At 40.2% G+C, this 20,495-nt stretch overlaps 1 protein-coding gene across 1 annotated transcript in view; it reads right to left on the bottom strand.

Annotated features, from left to right (window-relative positions):
• The window catches only part of LOC136872052 (protein FAM174C), a 77,494-nt gene that overhangs the window by 45,849 nt on the left and 11,150 nt on the right, over window positions 1–20,495 (bottom strand). The window lies entirely within an intron of this gene.

Genomic DNA, 20,495 nt, shown 5'->3' with positions numbered 1-20,495 from the left:
ACATTTAAAAACCATTCTGCCCTAAACACAGGGGACCTGCACACTGTTGCAATAACTGTCATACACTGCTTGCATGTATTCATTCATATAACTCTGGAACACCCTGGTGACATATATAGAGTCATTATCATTATTTCCCCCATTTCATTCCAGGCTGGGGTTAATATGGTTCCCCTCCACTTTTCTTTGTTGTTCCACCACTCGTCATTTACTAGTCGACTGTGGTCTAGTCAAGGTTCAGTTTTCGAAGGCCGTTCTTCGATAAATCAACCTTATTCCTGATCTCCCTCAATTTCTCTTCCCCTCCAGTTGCAGCCCCAAAATCTGTTTTGTCATTCTTTTGTTGGTCATTTGTGCTGGCATGTTCAAACCATCTCAACCTGTTCCTCTCTGTCTTATCATCCAACTTCTCTACTTAAATTGCTTACCTTATACCCCTCATCTTTAACTCTGTCCCTTCTTTTTCTGAACCATGGTCCTCAGAAACTTTACTTCAGCTACCTAGCCCAAGTCTCTGCTCTAGACGTTGTTATAGGGATGAAATAAGTTTTCTATATTACGAGGGCAGATCGGAAAGTAACTCACAATAATTTTTTTTGTGTGCAAAAAGTGCAATATGTACCAAAACCAAACAAATCACAAATGAACTTGCATCTTTGGCCTACTTTCCTACACAGTCACCAAGTTTCTTAACACATTTCTCCCATCATGGTACCAGTTTCAATACGCCCTGTTCGCAGAAGTACGTTTGGTTGAAGTATAGCCATCTGCGGACTGCTGGTTTCACTTCTGCATCTGTCGCAAAGCGTTGGCCGGCCAGGGATTTCTTCAATGGGACCAAACAGATGAAAGTCCAATGGAGCCAGGTCCGGACTGTATGGTGGATGCTGGAGCACCTCCCACCCAAATTTGGTGAATTTCTCACGAACAGGAGCAGCAACATGGGGACGGGCATTGTCATGAAATCTGACAATTTTTGCAGCATTAATGTTGCGGCACTTGTCAGGAAGGGCACGATGCAACTTAACCAAAGTTTTAATGTAGGCTGCAGCATTCACAGTGGTTCCGTGTTCAGCAAAGCCCACCAATAAAACACCAAGCATGTCCCAGAACAATGTCACAAGCACTTTCCTAGCAGATTGAATCACTTTGAAATTTTTTTGTACGTATGTTTCCACTCCATAGAGGCCTGCTCGGTTTCAGGCGTGCAGTGGTACGCCCACAACCAGGGACGATTCCCTTCAGAAAATCATGCCTTTCTGCGGCGTAACATGTTAAGTGATCCATGCTTGTCATCATTCGCTGGCCCTTGCGGTTGTATGTCAGGTTCTTAGGCACCTAACAAGCACTAACTCTATGGAATTTCAACGTGTCATGAACAGTGTCATACACTGCACCATAGGAAATGTTGAACATCTGCGATAAGGTTCGCAAGTGCACACGCCGGTTGTTCAAAATTGCTGCCTCAATGGTGCAAACATTCTACGAGTTGAAGCTGTTACCGGCTGTCCGGAGAGTGACGAATCACTGAAGTTCACATGGCCCTCTTGGAACAATGCACACCACCTGGAGACATTGCTATGGTATAGACAGTCATCCCCATACATGCCACGCATGTACCTGTGAATTTCACTCTGTGTATGCCCTATGGCCCACAAAAAACGAACTACACTTCGCTGCTCTTCACATGTGGACGACAGTAACATGCACGCCATGTTTCTTTCATAGTTCCGGCTTCTCTCGCTATAGCTGCAACTGTTTTCCAAGAACTTAACAGGAGCACAAGTTCTCATTCAATTATACTGATTTGCGTTGTATATTTCTTTATACACGTACTTAACTTCCCGCAACCGAGACAAATACTGGACCTTCAGGATATTCTCCATTCTACTTTGGCGTTCGAGACTGCAGCGCATGACCTTGAATGTGCCGTGCTGATCACCGGGAGCTGGCGGTTTGCTTCTACAAATCTATTCGTCTGCGACTTCAAGTTATTTATGATCTTCATATATTATTTGATAGTGTTGTGACTTTGCGCCTGACAGAGTGTGGAAACTGACCCTTTTGACTGTTCTCCAATATTCATAAACATTGTGAGACTTCGCCTATCATTGCGTGTGCCATACTACCATTCTTAATATTACGTACTGTTTCATCTTATACCGATCCAGAGTTTAATTAATCTTTTTCTTTTTCATATGCATTGTTTTACATGTTTTTACGGCTGATGATGACCTGGACTAGGGTCGAAACCGGTCCCATTTATTTTTACTTTTAAATAAAAATGTAATCACTACATTTCTTTCCTATGTATTGAATAGGTTGAACCTCTTTCAATTATTTAATTTTTAACGTATAGCTGCACATGTAAACAAAATACCTCTGTAGCGCAAACTTCAAACTATATAGTCGTGAAATTTCAACATTCCAGCTGCAATAAAAGGGGAGAAAAAATATTGTGTATTACTTTCCGATCTGCACTCATATTTCCTTATTTATTCCACAGTAAGTTTCTTACAATGTGGTAGAGATCACTTCCCATGTACTCTCCTGCTGATTTCCACATCCAATCAATACAGACAGACTACTATGAAATATTTGCATAACCACATGGGCTCAGAGGATTATGACAACTATACAGGCCTGAACTTTGTACATCAATGCTTCAAATTTGCTGCATCTAATTCCTCTTCTTGACCTTGAAAGTGTAATGCCTCTGAAAATAAGGACTTAGATTTCACATCACTTTGCATAAAAGCAACTGATTACAGAACCTCCTTCTCACTTGGCTTACACTACTCCGACTGATGAGAAATATCAAGATAGAGAGGGAAATTTTCCAACAAGTTAAACTTTGTTTGTAGAATCACAAAATCTTAACCTAATAAGAAAAGTGGCCACATTTGTACAGTGAATATATTCTTCTCCTTTTCTTAAAAAAAGGATACACTTTGTTTTAAGTCGCACCAACAGAGATAAATTTTATGGCGACGATGGGATATGAAAGGTCTAGGAGTGGGAAGGAAGCAGCTGTAATCTTAAGGTACAGCCCCAGTATTTGCCTGATGTAAAAATGGGAAACCATCTTCAGGGCTACTGACAGTGGGGTTCAAACCCACTATCTCCTGGATGCAAGCTCACAGCTGTGTTGCTCTAACCATATGGCCAACTCGCCTGGTGAGTATATTCTAAGTTCCAATAGATCCTGGTGCTATTACACAACGCATACACTTGTAGATGTTTAGTAAATGTATGGCGAACTATGCTGTTCGAGGAGGAGACATTCGATATCTGTTTGTCGTGGAACAGCGGTAATGCACTTTCTTAATGATTTAAAGGTTTCAAATTTGAGTCTGGTTCAAGTTATCATTTTTATTTTGTAATCGTTCTTTAGTAATATAAATAATACAAATGTTAGTTTTGGAACAACAGTGGTGCATAATACTAACTTATCATTAGCTTTTAATTCTTCTTATATTACAGTATCTTGAATCCGAATTTGGCCTCCTATGGACTGCACTGAACTTAAGGCTTCTTCTTCTTCTTCTTCTTCTCCTCCTCCTCCTACAACCTCTTCATCCTTTCACTTCTGATCTTCCTTTCTTTCTCGGATATGACCAGTTTGGGTCTACATTTTGGTGGTTTCTCCTGGAATGTTTGATGCTGTCCACTCAGCTTCTAAATTCTTTTCTGTTGTGAATAATATACATTGTAAGGCAACTTTCTATTGCATCTTTCTTTACCTCTTCTACCCACTTCGTCGAAGCTTTCAGTCCAGTGATGTACTTAAATATTTTTTTAATTAGCCATTTCTCATCCATTCTTTTTAGAGGCCCATAGAATTTTAGCCTTCGCTTTCGCATGATGGCAGTGATTTTTTCGTATTTGTAAAGATCATTATTTTTTTCTATTCCTCCACTCCCCATCAGCATTTTTCTGTGGTCCTAAAATTTTCCGTAAGATTCTCCTCTCCTTTTTTTTTTTTCGAGATATACTATCAAGTAATAAAATAATTTAATGGCGTGTGGCCTCCGAAGAAGCCAGGTGCAGGTCTTTCGAACTGATGCTGTATAATATTGGACATTATAAATTTTCCACCCAACTCATTCCTGGTTGCCAGCATTTCGCCCCAGTGTGCCAAGTTGGGATCATCAGTTGGTAAATAGCACACATACCAAGACGCATGGCTAGTGCATACTGTAGAGGCCACTGCCTAGGCGACTGGGAGCCATTGGCAGTGCCAATGCACTATGAGAGACTGTCTCATTTTCAAAATGATGCCTGCCTGGCCATCAGATGATATGGATGTTGATTCCCATAGAGAAAACCTGAAATATTTTCCCCTTGTGAGTAAATTTGTAAATCATAAATTTACTTATTTATAAATTACAAATGTACTCGTTTGGGACAAATATTTCAGGTTCCCTATGGGAATCAACATCTGAATCATCTGATGCTGTATAGGCGACCTAAACTCGTGTCCTCATCCTGAGGTGGTGCAGCTCTTTTCAGGCACACCTCCAATGGAGGTGAGCTGCATTTACCACTTTAATCACATAACACCCCTGCTACCATTGTTATATTTCTGTCAGTACTGGGAATCGAACCCGGGCCCCCGAATGTGGCAGCTAATAATGCTGTTAGGCTACAGAGGTGGACAATGAAATAAAATGAAAAGGAGCGACAAGGATTTGAACCTGAGATATTGCCATCTAAATTCTGACGTTCTTCCAACTGAGCTATATTGGATTTACTATGTAATGATGCAAATCAACGCACATACAGAACCACTACAACTTAACATTAATTTTTTTAAATTTTTAGAATTGGCTTTATGTCGCACCGACACAGAAAGGTCTTACGGCAACGATGGGATAGGAAAGGCCTAGGAATGGGAAAGAAGTAGCCATAGCCTTAATTAAGGTACAGCTCAAGCACCTGCCTGGTGTGAAAATGGGAAACCACGGAAAACTTCCTTCAGGGCTGCCGACAGTAGGGCTCGAACTCACTATTTCTCGGATGTAGTTGTAGTAGCAGCTGCAACCACAGTAGTATTTTTTAACTTATAACCAAAGCAATGATTACGGAATTATTTTGCAGATATAGCTACGTTCAATGAAGGTTTATTGAAAACAAATTACAGCACTGTGGTCGAGATTACAAACTATATTTTCTTTTAAATCTTTAGAATTTATGTCTGTAAATAATATAGTAGTAATACGACTCTAAATGCATTTATATTATTCATTTATAATTGGGCATTTCCAATATCCAGAAAGAACAGCTCAAGGATGGGTGCAAAATGATCAATGTTCGGACAGTTTTGCCAGAAAAGCTGGGAGTATGTATGTATGTATGTTCAACCCTTGTCCTTTTTGTTTACGGGGTCAGGTATAGCGAGATGAATCTTCATAGTAATACAAGGAAAATTCAACACCACAATAGGATGCCAGATTAGTGGAAGAGGGTGATGGGAATCCCTTTCATACAGCTGCTACTTTGAAGGCAGCTGTTTATTTTCCAGGTCATGATCAGACTGTAAGATATTGTTTAAGGGCCACGAATTTGAGATCTCGATAAGCCATCCCTACGTATCTTAAGGAGGAGCATATTGACGGGCATTTAGTCTTTGCAGTGGGAAAATATGATTGGGGATAGGGAAGGGTAATCTTTTCATATAAAGTCATATTTTCTACTTTGGTATGTAGTCGATGATGCTTAATGTCTAAAGGGGGCCAAAATCCAGGTCAACGGCCCTTCATAATGCTACTTATCGCTAGTAAAGTAGAACCATGGTAATTGTTATGCTGCGGTACTAATCAAAAGTAGCGTAGACTCACGGTGTTCCACACATTATTGTACTACTCACAAGTATCGTACATTGCACAAGTAACACAGACAAATGGTGTTTGTCACCTAGGTGTACTAATCACGGACGCCGGTATTCCCGTGGTATTCCTCACATAGTGGGTACTAATCGCAGGCAACGCAGACCCACGGTGTCACTCATATTGTGGTACTAATCACAAACCTGTTGTGTACCTAACATCATAGTGGTACTACTCGTAAGTAAAGACGACCCATGGTGTTCCCCGCATGATGGTTCTAATCACAAGATTCTAATACAATCATCCCTTGGTCGCCTCTTACGACAGGCAGGGGATACTGTGGGTGTATTTTTCGTGCACATCCCCCACTCACAGGGGATAGAGAGAGAGAGAGAGAGAGAGAGAGAGAGAGAGAAAAGAAGGGATCCGTCACTTCGAAAATGAAGTAACGTTAGGCATAGGATTTCAGGGATAATTTAATGTAATAATGAAGTAACAGACGAGGTATAGGAAATATATATGTATATATCTATCAAATTTAACTTATATATGCAGTTAACAGTCGTCATGGTACTTCGAATTCTTTATTGAATTCTACTATGCAATTCGCAAACTTTGTTCGAGAATTGAATCTAACGTAGATACATCTAACATCACATAGAACTGTTGTATTTATTTCAATAGTCTCTATATTAGCTATCAGGCCGTGTGAAGCTAGATAGTGTGCCTGGATATTACAGACTCTTTCAGCAATTTCTAACAATAAATATTGAGTGGACGTAACCGCATTGGAGCTTACTACACTCGACAAGGAATGTAGGTCTACTCCAGGTTACATAAGAAGATAACAGCAGACGGCTTCCGACTTCAACTCACTGATTTTTCCAAGAATTTCAAGTTCAACAGTGGTGTGTGCAGACATCAGGTAATTACAGCATCAGACATGTTATGCATAAATAACATGAAGAATTTAATCACCGGCAATTTCATAGTTCAATTCAAGTTCATGCCAACAGTTTTCTTTATTTAGATCAAACATTCTGTTTATGTAACAACAAATCACAGGGTATTTTTTATAGTATTAAATTAAAGTACGGCAATGCTAGTTCATTGTGACGTAAAGTATAGTCATAAATTCAGTTAAATTCAATCCTCAATTGTGGAAATGTAACCATAATCTACAATTGTCCTGATCCATATTCCTGTAGATTGCCAGATGTGTGAGTTTATCACCTCATGCCTTGAGAATAATTGAGATAAGAAGCATGCTCTCCGAATTTTGTTGCTTATTACAGCAACTGGTGCTCAACCAATTTATAGTATATTGTGTAAAGGAAACTAAGAGTAACAGTAGTGATTGGAGCAGTCACAACATGTCGCCACAACACGGAGGTCGAAAGGTTCAGAAAAAGATATTCTGAATGGCAACATACATGGATCAGTCTTTTAATGAGTAAGCACATGTTAAGATAACCGAGTAATGTTAGGAAGGTCATTTAGTTGAATTTTTGTATTTTAGGGGTAATATCAGAGGAAGTCCAAGGGGAAACAGCTTTGAGATTGTGAATAATTAGTAGGAAACCGAAGATGGACAAGGATAGCAAAATGCAGTCAGGTGAAGAGGCTGATGTTATTGTCTCTCAGGAAATCCAAGGTGATAACATGAATACAGAGTTGGTGACTAAGGTGGGACCTGCTGAAAGCCAGAAAATAGTAGAAACTGAAGAAAACGCTGCCAGGCAAGATCAAAGCAAGGCGGGTGTGTGTGTGTGTGTGTGTGTGTGTGTGTGTGTGTATAGACCTTCATTTATTCAATTTGGCTGATGTCCAAAATGACTGAAAAGAATGATGCCATTAGTGAGAAACTTGAATATCAGAATATCATGAGTGAGAAAATTGAAGCGGTCATTAGTGAGAAAATTGAAGTTCAGGGTAATAGTATTAATAAGAAGATTGATGAAGTTAGTAATAAGACAGATCCTAAGGTGTTAGAGATAAGTTTTAAGCAAATTAATAATTTAGAAAGTAAGGTAAACAGGGAGTGTAGTGATATCAGAGCTGAGATGGAATTGGGTCAAAGCAATCTCCGGAAATCAAGCAAGTTAGTGAGACATGCATCAAACAGGGGCATAAGATTGACGAATTTTTTCAAAGTCAAAGATACCCGTCTCCCCTAATCTTGAAAACCATAGATTAGGGAGAGGGTATTGTTTATTGTAATCGTTTCATAATTTGTGATACATGCAGTATACAAAATTAGAAGGAGTAATCTGAAATAACTATTGAAATTGTGTTAATAAATTATACATTCAAGGAATATAAACACAGATGATTAGAAATTGAACAGAGAGAGAATAACCTGAACTGAATGTTGGAGTTGCGTTGATAGATGGCACTTTGAAAGGAAAACCGAAACATCTATGAGTATTAATATCTTTTCAGATTATAAACAAAACCTCAAAGAATCTCAATACTGCCTTTTCGGACTATTGAGAAAAAGGAAAAAATGAAAATTAGTAATCGGCAATACGGCAGATTAATAGAACTACTACGACAAAGTAGTTCCATACTATACCTTAAGTCTACGTACCTAACGGCTCTAGACTTCAACGGAGTTATATTGTATAGGTTACCTTAGGCACAATTCAGTTCCTGGAGTTCAGTTCAGTTCACTCAGTTTCCTACTCCATATTCCCCTAATAATGTTAAATAATTTTGCGATTCTCCCCAGGTGCATCCATTCTCTGTTCAATAACTTTACAATTGTATACAGCTTATTTTCGCTGTCAATTTTCCTTACATCCTCCTCATCTATACATTTCTCTCGTATTTGCTTCGTCATTGAACAATCTTATAAGGTGTGCCCATCCCATTTCTTCAGAACATAGTAAACATTTATTTTCATCTCTGTTTTGTCTGTATGCTTTATTTTTATGTACCCCCATTAACCACCACATTATATCCCTCATTCCCTTTTTTGTTATAATCTGTACATTTATCCTCATTCTCCCACTTACATTACAAAATTCTTCTAATGACCTCTTACTTCTACATTGTGCAGCAATACATTGCTTTTCAATATCCTTAACTCTTAGGATTACTTTTTTACATATTCTCATCTTCTCTATACAGTCTCTTTTCCAGTAATATCCCATTCATATCGTTTCCAAAATGTTCCATACCCCATCCACCCACTATTCTTGGTTCTGATGTTTCATTTGGTGTTGATATGCTATCTGCAATACTTCGCCACCTTCTCGCAGCTTCAGTCTCAGCCAATACTTTATTATCTTTTTAATAATATCCGCTTGCAGACTTATATCTTTGCACATCATTCTCACTCCACAGTTAGCTGTACAACTGGGTAGACTCATAATTATTTTACCAAATCTACTCGTGATTGTATCAAGTGAATCAACCCTCCCTTCAACTCCCCAAATTTTCACTCCGTACAACACTAAGATTTAACTAATGCATTAAAAACATTTTTATACACTCTGTAATCCGTGTTGGGCATCTTTTTCTCCAGTATGTTAATGGCTGACAGTGCACTCATACCTTTTTGTTTAGCTCTTTTTATTTGCTCTGTCAATTTTCCATTTCCACATAATATCAAACACAAATATTCTATTTTCTTGACAACTTCTAATCTCGTCTCGTCCATCCACCATTTTTCATTCTTTGACAATTTATATCCTTCTTTACACACAATTACCTTGGTTTTCTGTACATTAATTTTTAAATTTCACTCTTTACAGTAATTTACCACTACACTTATACTACCCTGCATACTACTGGGTGTCAAAGTGAGCAGAAGGGTGTCGTCAGCAAAAATGAGAAACGGGATATTCTGGTTCTCAAAACTTGGGTAAATCCCTGCATCAAAACATTTCCATTGAAAGATATCATTTATAAACAGTAAGAACAGTATACAGGTGACAACTTACAACCCTGTTTCAGCCCTACTTTTGAGAATATTTCCCCAAATACTACTCCTTTCTTAGTTTTAATTGAGCACTCTACTTCTGAATATAAGTTTTCAACCACTCTTATCATCTTCTGAGACACCCATATCATTCTCATCTTGGCTACGACTGCCCCTCTGCTCATAGAATCAAATGCTTTCTTCAAGTCAATAGCAGTAATGTAAAATTTTCCACCTTTCTTTTTTACACACTTATCCATTATGGTTTTACTACATAAATATTATCAGTTTTCCTCATCCTTTCTCTAAAGCCTGACTGAAGTCTCTCCAGAATCGATCCCCCCTCTGCCCACTTCATTATCCTTTTTGCTAACACACCTGTGTATATTTTACTTAACGTATCCAGCAACCTTATGCCCCTGTAATTATTTGGGCAGATCACTCTTGCCAAGATTTGGGAAATTCCCCCCCTTCAAATATTCTGTTAAATAATGTCACCATACTTTCTAGGATATCCTTATTCTGCACCACCTGCTTCCAAAATTCGTTAGTGATGCCCGCAATCGCTCTTGATTTGACTTTCGCTAAGACCTCTCTTATTACTTCTATCGATATTTCCTTATCTAATGCAGGCACAGTACATCCCAGCCCTACCGATATTCTGTTTTCATCTATTCTCGGTCTCCACCTATCTTCAACCTCTAATAGTTTCTTATAGTGCTCCACCCAGATAGCCTGACTTATTTCAGCCTGCCGAGGAAGCTTGCGCATTCCACAAATCGTCCTAATTGTTGTACTCCATACTTTTTTACTAACATTCTGTTTTGGATTGTTATTCAATTCAACAACTCTTTGTTCCTGCCCTTCGGGTTTATTTGTATACAGTATTTTTCTATATTCTCTTCTCAAGTTACAAAATTCAATCCTATGGTTTTCTCCCCTGTGCTTTCTATACGCCTTCAATACTTCAAACTTTTTATGCCTGCATTCGTCATTGTACCAACCCTTTCCTATTATGTTCTTCCCCTCCTTTATCCTCATCTTCTCCCCTGCCATCTTTACACTGTTTTCTATTATTTTAACTGCCGCACTCATTAGGTTAATCTCGATCATTATGCCTATTCCAGCTTTAACTATCTGGCCTATTTCTCCCTCATAATAGTTCATAAACTCCTTCTTTAACTCCTCTCTCCACCTGTATTTAGTAACTAACGTTTCTTCGAATTTTATTGTATAGCTCGTTAATGCCCTACCCTCTCTATCATTTACTCTGACAATAATTGGTAGATGATGTGACTCACCCCATTCCTTAACCTTCATGCTTTTAATCACAGGCAATGCATTCCTAGAGAATAGCACCAAATCTATAATACTATCCCCTGTCTCTGTTATGTATGTCAGGTTCCCTAATTGGTCACCATACCACCATCCATTCAAAATATATAGTTCTACCGTACCACACAGCTCTAGCAACTTTTCTCCATTTTTATTACAGCCCTTATCCTGGCTCACTCTCTTTTGTACATAAACTTCTTCTGCCTCTTTGTCGTACACCGGCTTCTGACCCGCAACCCTCACAGTGAAGTCCCCCATTATTAGAATACCTGCATCCTCAAAAATGTTTTGAATTCTATTAATTTCTAGTGCCAAATCATCAAAGAAATCCTTTTTTTCAAATGGAGAGGCTTCAGAAGAGTTGTAGACAAAATCAATACATAAATCTGGCTCACTCTCATCATACATCTTTATTTTAACCCACATCATCTCCTCCATTTCTGATTCTTTTTTTTTTTTTTTTTTTTGCTAGGGGCTTTACGTCGCACCGACACAGATAGGTCTTATGGCGACGATGGGATAGGAAAGGCCTAGGAGTTGGAAGGAAGCGGCCGTGGCCTTAATTAAGGTACAGCCCCAGCATTTGCCTGGTGTGAAAATGGGAAACCACGGAAAACCATCTTCAGGGCTGCCGATAGTATTTCTGATTCAATTTGGTCTATTCTAGTTTGCAAATCCTCCCTAACCATAACCATTATGCCACCCGGGTATCTGCCCCTGCTGGTTGGTCTTTCTTTTGCCTTATAGTAAACCGTGAACTCTTCTATTTCTACATTACTTTTCGGTGGAATCCAGGTTTCCACACATGCGAGGATATGCAGGCTTTGTAACAACTCTTTAAAAGATTCATTCTGTAACTTACTTCTAAGACCTTCAATATTGATGCACCCTACTGTTATCTCTAGTTATTTCTTCCTCCCCTGCCCCTCACTCTGGCTGTTCTTCTTAGACCTCATAATCCTAGTAACACCCAGTTCGTCAGAGTTCTCATCTAGTGTATTAACACATTCCCTATCAAGGCCACCGTCGTTTAAATGACCTTTTCTGTGCCAGAAGTCCTTTAGATTCACACATTTGTGTTTCGGTGTTGCGTCTCTCACGGAGTCAGCACTCAGCTGCCTCTGTAGGTCACCAGGACTGCCCTCACTATTAGTTGTCTCTGCGTCGGCTTCTTCCTCTCTCTGTCCTTGTCGCTTCACTTTCTGGTCATCGCTCGCTGCTCCGCACTCTGCTGATCTCAGCTGCCTCGTACGTTCACCTTTCTCCTCGGCCAATGTAACTTTTTTTTTTGCTAGTTGTTTTACGTCGCACTAACACAGATAGGTCTTATGGCGACGATGGGACAGGAAAGGGCTAGGAGTGGGAAGGAAGCGGCCGTGGCCTTAATTAAGGTACAGCCCCAGTATTTGCCTGGTGTGAAAATGGGAAACCATGGAAAACCATCTTCAGGGCTGCCGGCAGTGGGGTTCGAACCTACTATCTCCCGAATACTGGCCGTACTTAAGCGACTGCAGCTATCGAGCTCGGTGGCCAATGTAACCTCTGTGTTGTACATATTGTTTAACTGCTCCACCCCCCATGCTCTAGTCCACTTCCCGTCACCTATCACTAATTTGTTGCCCCTTATATAGGCCATTAAACCTGTGCGCCTAGCTTTTCCTAGGTGGAACTGTAGCATTTTCTGGTTCTTGAAGGTTTCTTTCTCCAGCTCCTGTTTGATCCATAATTTTTCATCTTTCAATCGGCTTGTATTACACAAAATCTTTTTCACTAGTAGGGTTAATATGAACCTCACTCGCATGGGTCTCTTGCCTTTTGCCTTCCCCATCCTCTGTATCAAATTTATATCGGCCTCCCTGCAGCTGATCTTCAACCTCTCGTTTATTAGCTCCAGCACTTTGGATACCAGATCTTCTTTAGTGTCCTCGGGTAACCCATATATAAAAATATTTTTCTTTCGGGTTTCCTGCTGACACTTTTGCTCCTGCCACCTCAATTCCTTTATCTCTTCCTCCATTCTTCCCACCTTATCCCTCAAACTTGATATTTCTTTATTATTTTGGACCACCATTTCTGTCACCTTCCCTATCTCCTCTTTCACTGGCTTGCTCTCGTAGTAACTCTCTCATTTGTTCAGCTTGACCCTTAACGATTTCCTTTATCTTCTCCATCTCTTCCCATCCAACCGCATTAGCAGGATCAGGTCTGGGGTTCATCTCAATCCTTCCAATGACCAACGACATTGCCATCACTGATGCAGCCATCAAAATTGAAATCAGACTCACCTGCTGTCTGGCTCTGCAACCCATGTTGCGCCTCGTGGGCATGCCTCTACCGTGCCAATGACCTACTGTCGCCCGGTACAATTCTATTCAAATCCCCATGTCAGCAGTCACTCCCTTAACAACCTTCCTCTTCGCTTGCACCATTACAACTGAGATTGATGAATTTGATGCCAAGATCAAGTCTAATAAGGGGGAAATCAATGAGTTAGTGGAAGGTTTGAAAAGATAACCAATACAGTGGGGCAAGAAACTAGGAAATGTATTAGTAGGATGGAACATGTGGAAAGGAAACTTGGAGAAGTAGGTGAACTAGAGAGTGAACAAAAATCATTATCACAGGAGGTGAAAGAATCGGAAGAAAAGTTCCAGGAGGAATTAAAAAAAAAAATTCAAGAAAGTGCTGAGGATACTGTGGAAGAAACATTTCTGAGTTGGTAGAGGGTACTCCAGCAAGAAGTGCGTGATAGTAGAAATGTACGTGAAATAATTGTAACGAATGGTTTAATCAGTACGGATCATGATATACCTAAGTTTTCTGGGAAAGAATTCAACCCGATGTAATTTATGAGAGTAGCAGAGAAGAAATTTGCTGTTCAATTAAGAGACAATATTTTTAGCTGAGGAACTGTTTTGGAGATCTTATCTAATGCTTTCGTAGGAGAGACTAAGTCTTGGTTTCAGGTACGTAAAAGCTCGATGTCTAGTCTAACAGAATTTAGGGAGAAATTCATAGTTAAATTTTGGAGTGAAGGTGTTCAGAGTAGAGAGAGAGAGAGAGAGAGAGAGAGAGAGAGAGAGAGAGAGAGAGAGAGAGAGAAATGTTTGGCAGGTATAATTCTAACAGAATACTTTTTGGCTCATATCTTGGTGTGGAGAAATTTAGAATGTATTGGACCTGAGGCTGAGATAGTTAGACTTATGGCAAAGCACTATCCTGATAGAATAAGAGAAGCCGTTTGTATGCAAAGAGTGGAGACGATTAAAGAAACTGAAATTTGGTTAGAAAGTTTTGATGCTTTGGGTAGTAGCCTGAATAATAGCAGGACACAAAATAGGAATGTAGAAGGAAGGGGTAATCAATCTAATAATCAGGACAGGCCTATGAATAATCAATTACAGAAGAGAATATCAGGAGAGACCTAATAATAATTTCCACAGGGAGAGAAACTCTCAAAATAGTTCGGAACATTTCAAAACTGGGAGGTCTGAACATGAAAATCAACAAGAAATATGGGAAGGCACATGAGAAAAATACTCGCTACGTGTGATCTATGCCAACGCTCTAAGCACCCGACTAGAAATCTAGAGGGGCCTAGGCAGGCTGTTATTGCTGACAGACAGGGCAGCTTATTAGTGTTGATCTATTTGGACCTTTAGTTAAATCCCGATAAGGTTACCAATTTGTGTTTGTCTTGATTGAATACTTCAGCAAATATGGCAAGATGTACCCATTGAGGAAAGCAACAGGGAGGGGTTGTCTCAAACAGGTCATGGACAGATATATTCCTGAGTTCGGATTCCCCTCAGAATATTATCTGATCATGGCAGCCAGTTTATTTCGAAGATCTGGAATACCAACACAATGAACTGGGGATCAAAACTATATTTTGATCGGTACGTTACCTGCAAAGCAATAGGGTTGAAAGAACGATGCGTGAAATAAGACGTATATTTAGGGCATATGTGCATGACAAACACAACTTGTGGTTTTCACAGTTGAGTAATTTCGAACGTTGGTGTAACATCACGTTGCACGAGCCCACTGGATTTACGTCCTATGAAATTCATCACAGCAGGAAACCTACTGATGAAATTGCGACTGTTAGGCTTGGATTTAGGAGAGGAGAAAACTAAGGATTTTTATATCCAGCTGGCTAGGGAGAATTTAAAGAAAGCAGGAGATAAACAAATTTGCCAGCAGAAAAAGACTAAATTGGATGAATTTGAGCTTGGTGACAAGGTTTTACTCAGGGTACCACTTCCGTCATCAGCAGAAGCTGGTCAATTTTCTAAGTTTTTCTTGTTATATCAGGGATATTTCACCGTAGTGAAACATACTGGGAAATGTACTTATTCATTAAAAGACAAAGAAGGAAAGATTGTAGGCACACACAATATAAGAAATCTTAAGAAATATATCATTGAGTTTGTTGATTAGTTCTCATTGTTATGTTAATTCATCATATTTTATGAAGATGGCATTGTGAACAGGACTCCAGTGAAATTAACGTGTGTTGTGAGATTAAGTGAAGCACTAAAGCGTTATAAACTCCAGTGTTTGAAAAAAGTGTACAATGAAATGTCTACGAGAATTAATATTGGGCACTAAATGAACGTTTGGAAGGACCAAAGTGAAAAAGGAATGTAATCTCTATATACAAATAATACTGTATAATCAAGGTGAAAATAATATTTGATCTATGTTTTATATGTGTAACAATGAACATACAGATGGATGATACTATGTATCCAATGTGTAAATGTTTTTATTCATGTATCAATAGTGTTGAACCGAACCCCTCTCTTTTTAGATAATATCAGACATACTATGATATGCACAACGGGAGAATCGAGGCGTGGACCGCGACTAGGAAAGGCTAATGACACAGCCCTGAACTAGAAATTCCCTCATTTCAACGCAGTATAGGATAAACACTATTAACAGAAAAATACAAATTAAATTCAAATGAGGGTTTATTGAAATAAAAAAATAAAAAAAGAACAAATAGGAAATGAAGCCAGCAATCAAAAAGAGATAATACATACACGTTCAATACTCAGCCAACTGGAAATCATATCATTGATGTGCGACCATATATCTTTTCTTTTTAAAACGCCAGGCTGAAATAATTAATATAACGCACTCACCGTTTCAACCGCAGTCTCGCTGCATAATACCATGATGCAAGTACAATCCACACGGATTAATTCAATCATTCTTTCACCGAGCATAATGAAATTCCAAGCCCACGCGTCTATTATCATTTCACATTGTCTCAACAATTACTACACATCATAATTCCCCCTCAGCGAGGAGCAGAAAAAAAGGAATAGTTAACAATAAAATCCAGAGAAAAATAAACATGCAAGATCACATCTTAGCACAGAGAGCAGCATCTCTGGACCAAAGAATTAAAATTAAAAAATCAAAGAGAAGCACAGGCATGCATATAGCCCGAATCAAGATAAACAACATAGCGGCCTCCAGGTCAACAAACGGCCAGGACGGACACCAAGGCAAAACAAGAATACCCGTATCCACGACAAGCATGAGGTCCAGAGAAAGATTAAAATATTTAATAAACTTAGGCTTACAACCTTGATAGTCAACAACTCGTCACTTTCGGGTGACCAACTATATACACACTTGTGTGATAGACTGTATCAAACATGAAGTACAAAAACAATAATGATAAATCCCCAGGTGATAACCAATCCACCCCGTTCATGACGGGGGCATATAGGTCGTCGGATTCTGGGGGACCTATGCCTTCATGTGACCCAGTTAGAACTAAAAGAAAAAGGAACATCACATACCTAGCTACGATCAATATTAACTCCCTGATCAAGACCGGGAAACTTAAACATACCCTTGAAATCCTGAAAGACAAGAACATCAGCACTGCAGCCTAACAAGAGACTAAGTTCCCAGATGAAGATGCCATGGAGTCTCAAGAATTTAGAATATATAAGGGAAAGCCTGGTAAGAGAGTCATGATGAATGTACCCTTCCTGGGGACAGGGTTCGCAGTACACCACAAACTAGTTGCTAGCATACTTGGCTTCTCTTCGCCCAATGATAGAACTTCAGTAATATCCTTCAGGTCTAGCAATAGGGGATACTCTTTGGTTAACTTCCATGCTCCTACTAATGAAAAACCCAGAGACTACAGATAAGTATTGGGACATCCTTGAGGAAACCCTAGACCACATCCCACATCATCATACGACAATACTGCTGGGAGATTTCAACGCTCAAATTGGGAGAGAACAGAAATACCAGAAGATTGTAGGAAGATACTCCGCCCATAAGAGAACCAACAAGAATGGGGAACGGCTAATCAGTCTGTGCACCAAGTATGGATTACTCTTGAAGTCCACGGCTTTTAAATGCCTACCTAGGAAGGCCATGACGTGGCGCAGCCCAAACAGCACGATGGGCGAGTTCCAAACTGACCACGTAGCAATAGATAAGAAGCACCACTGCGACAGTATGAACGTCAAGGTTTTACGAGGAGCTAACATAGACTCCGATCATTACTTGTCCATGGTTAAGATGAATCTGAAACCACTGTATAAGACCAAGGCTATGCTTATGAAGAAAAAGAAGATTCCTAAGTTTGATATCACCAAACTTAAAGAAGACAATGCAAGTTACCAAGAGAGTCTGAACCAACACATCAATAGGATTAACACCACTACAAATTGGGACCCACTTCAGGATGCTATAACAGACGTGGCTCAGAAGACGATCCCCAACAGACCTAAAGGAAACAAGCACCCATGGTTGTCAAACGAATGCGATGAGGCTATAGAAGCCAGGCGACTAGCATGGCTCAAATGGAACCATCATAAAAATGAAACCAACCTACAAGCCTTTATTACACAAAGAAAGAACACCTCCAGCATTATAAGCAAGCCGAGGAGGATTTTGGAAGAGACAACTCCAGAGACTTATACAAAGGTCTAAAACAACAGATGACCCAGTTCACACCCCAAACTTTACACTTCCAGAGAACAGACGGATCACTGTGCCTCAATGATGATGACTGCATCAAGACCCTAGCTGATTATTTCCAAGGACTTGTGAATGCTGAAGAACCTGCGCAGCGCTTCCCAGTTAGAAAACCAGCTCACCCGGACACCAAAGATATCCCTCCTCCCACCTATGAAGAAGTAAGAGAGACCATTCAACTTCTCAAGAACAACAAAGACCGAGCTCGATAGCTGCAGTCGCTTAAGTGCGGCCAGTATCCAGTAATCGGGAGATAGTGGGTTCGAGCCCCACTGTCGGCAGCCCTGAAGATGGTTTTCCGTGGTTTCCCATTTTCACACCAGGCAAATACCAGGGACGTAAAGCAAAAAAACCAACAAAGCTCCTGGAGAAGACGGAATAGTGGCAGAAATGTTGAAACAAGCTGGTGAGCAAACATTCAGGCACATACACAAAGTAATCCTGGACATATGGGCTAAGGAAAGGCTCCCAGATGATTGGACATCACCTGTTATCCATCCAATCCACAAGAAGGGAAGCAAAACAGATCCCAGCAACTATAGAGGAATATCACTCCTTTCAGTATCCTATAAAGTCTTTTCCAAGATTCTGGAACAACACATAACAAGACAACTGGATAAAGAATTAGAAGAATATCAAGCAGGGTTCAGAACTGCAAGGTCTTGTGCTGAACAGATACAAAATCTGAAGACCATCCTTCAATATAGCAAGAAAAGATGCCGACAGTGGGTAGCTCTCTTGTCGACTTCCAGAAGGCATACGCCTCTGTGGATAGGATCACACTCTTCAACACCTTAAGAGAACTGGGACTAAACGAAAAAATTAATAGGTTGGTGCAAGCCACCATGCACAACACCACTTCCAAACAGGGGTGAGGCAAGGAGATGGTATCTCATGCATATTATTTAACTGTGTCCTGGAAAAGATCATAAGAGAATGGACCAGGTCATTACCTGAGAACACCGGATTAAGGATGGGGTTTAAATCAGACAACCTGAGGACTTTGCTGTTGACCTTACTTTATTAGCAAACGACATGCATGAGGCCACTATACAGCTTCAAACACTGCACTCTATAGCAGCTAAAGCGGGCCTCATGATCAACATTGGAAAGACCGAGTTTATGACCAACATCAAAGATGCCCCTACAACAATGGGAGTCAGTGATACAAAACACATCAAGAGAGCTAAAAATGTGAAGTACCTCGGAGAGTGGATATCGGAGGACCTAAGTGAAACGATGGCTTTTGAACAAAGGTAAATCAAATTAGACAAGGCCTACCATGCCTGCAGAAAACTGTATGCCTCCAAGCATTTTTTTTTTTTTTTTGCTAGTTGCTTTACGTCACACCGACACAGATAGGTCTTATGGCGACGATGGGATGGGAAAGGCCTAGGAATTGGAAGGAATCGGCCGTGGCCTTAATTAAGGTACAGCCCCAGCATTTGCCTGGTGTGAAAATGGGAAACCACGGAAAACCATCTTCAGGGCTGCCGACAGTGGGGCTCGAACCCACGATCTCCCGGATGCAAGCTCACAGCCGCGCGCCTCTACGCGCACGGCTAACTCGCCCGGTTCCAAGCATTTATCAAAGAATGTAAAACTGAGACACTATAATGCAGTAGTCAGACCATCAGTCCTCTACACAGCAGAATGCCTATCCCTAACTAAAAAGACCACACTGAGAGCCCTGGAAGTGCAAGAACGGAAATTCCTGAGAAGAATAATAGGGCCAAGGATCCTACCAGATGGAAGGCGATGGTACAAACCCAACAATGAGCTCTACCAGCATCAAGAAAACCTTATAGATGCCAACAGAAGAAAACGTCTGACTTTGTATGGACACCTATACAGAATGGATCCTAATAGATTATCCCATAAGATCTTCAAGGTTGCTAACAAAGGCAAAGCTACTGGATTCCCCTGGACCAAACAAGTGGACAAAGATCTTGCAGAGCTTAATATTAATCAAGCCGCCATCAATGACAGAAATGCATACCGTTTAATGGTAAAAACTAAACCTTTCCTAACATCCCTTACATTAGCTAGCCACAAAGGAGCCGGGAATTGGTCAGAGAAGTGCAGGAAAGAATTCAGCAATAAAATGAAGGAATTCTGGGCCAACAGGAAGGCTCAAGTCGCCACTAAGAACACAATCCAGTACGCTAAAAGGGGCAGACGACGACAAAAAACACAAGCACCGTAGTCCACAGATGGCCTAAACGCAAAGAAAAAAAAAAAAAAAACTGATCGATACGTCATCCTTACTCTCCTTTCACACACCCACACACGCAAACAAACACATACACACTGCCAGCATCGGCAAATGACACAAGCAGTTGCACCAGTAATTGAGTTGGACACAAACGCTTAGGCCCCATTCACAA

Source organism: Anabrus simplex, chromosome 4, assembly GCF_040414725.1.
Source record: "Anabrus simplex isolate iqAnaSimp1 chromosome 4, ASM4041472v1, whole genome shotgun sequence".
Taxonomy (NCBI): Eukaryota; Metazoa; Arthropoda; class Insecta; order Orthoptera; family Tettigoniidae; genus Anabrus; species Anabrus simplex.
The sequence above is the reverse complement of the archived record's forward strand: the minus strand, read 5'-3'. Positions and strand labels throughout refer to the sequence as shown.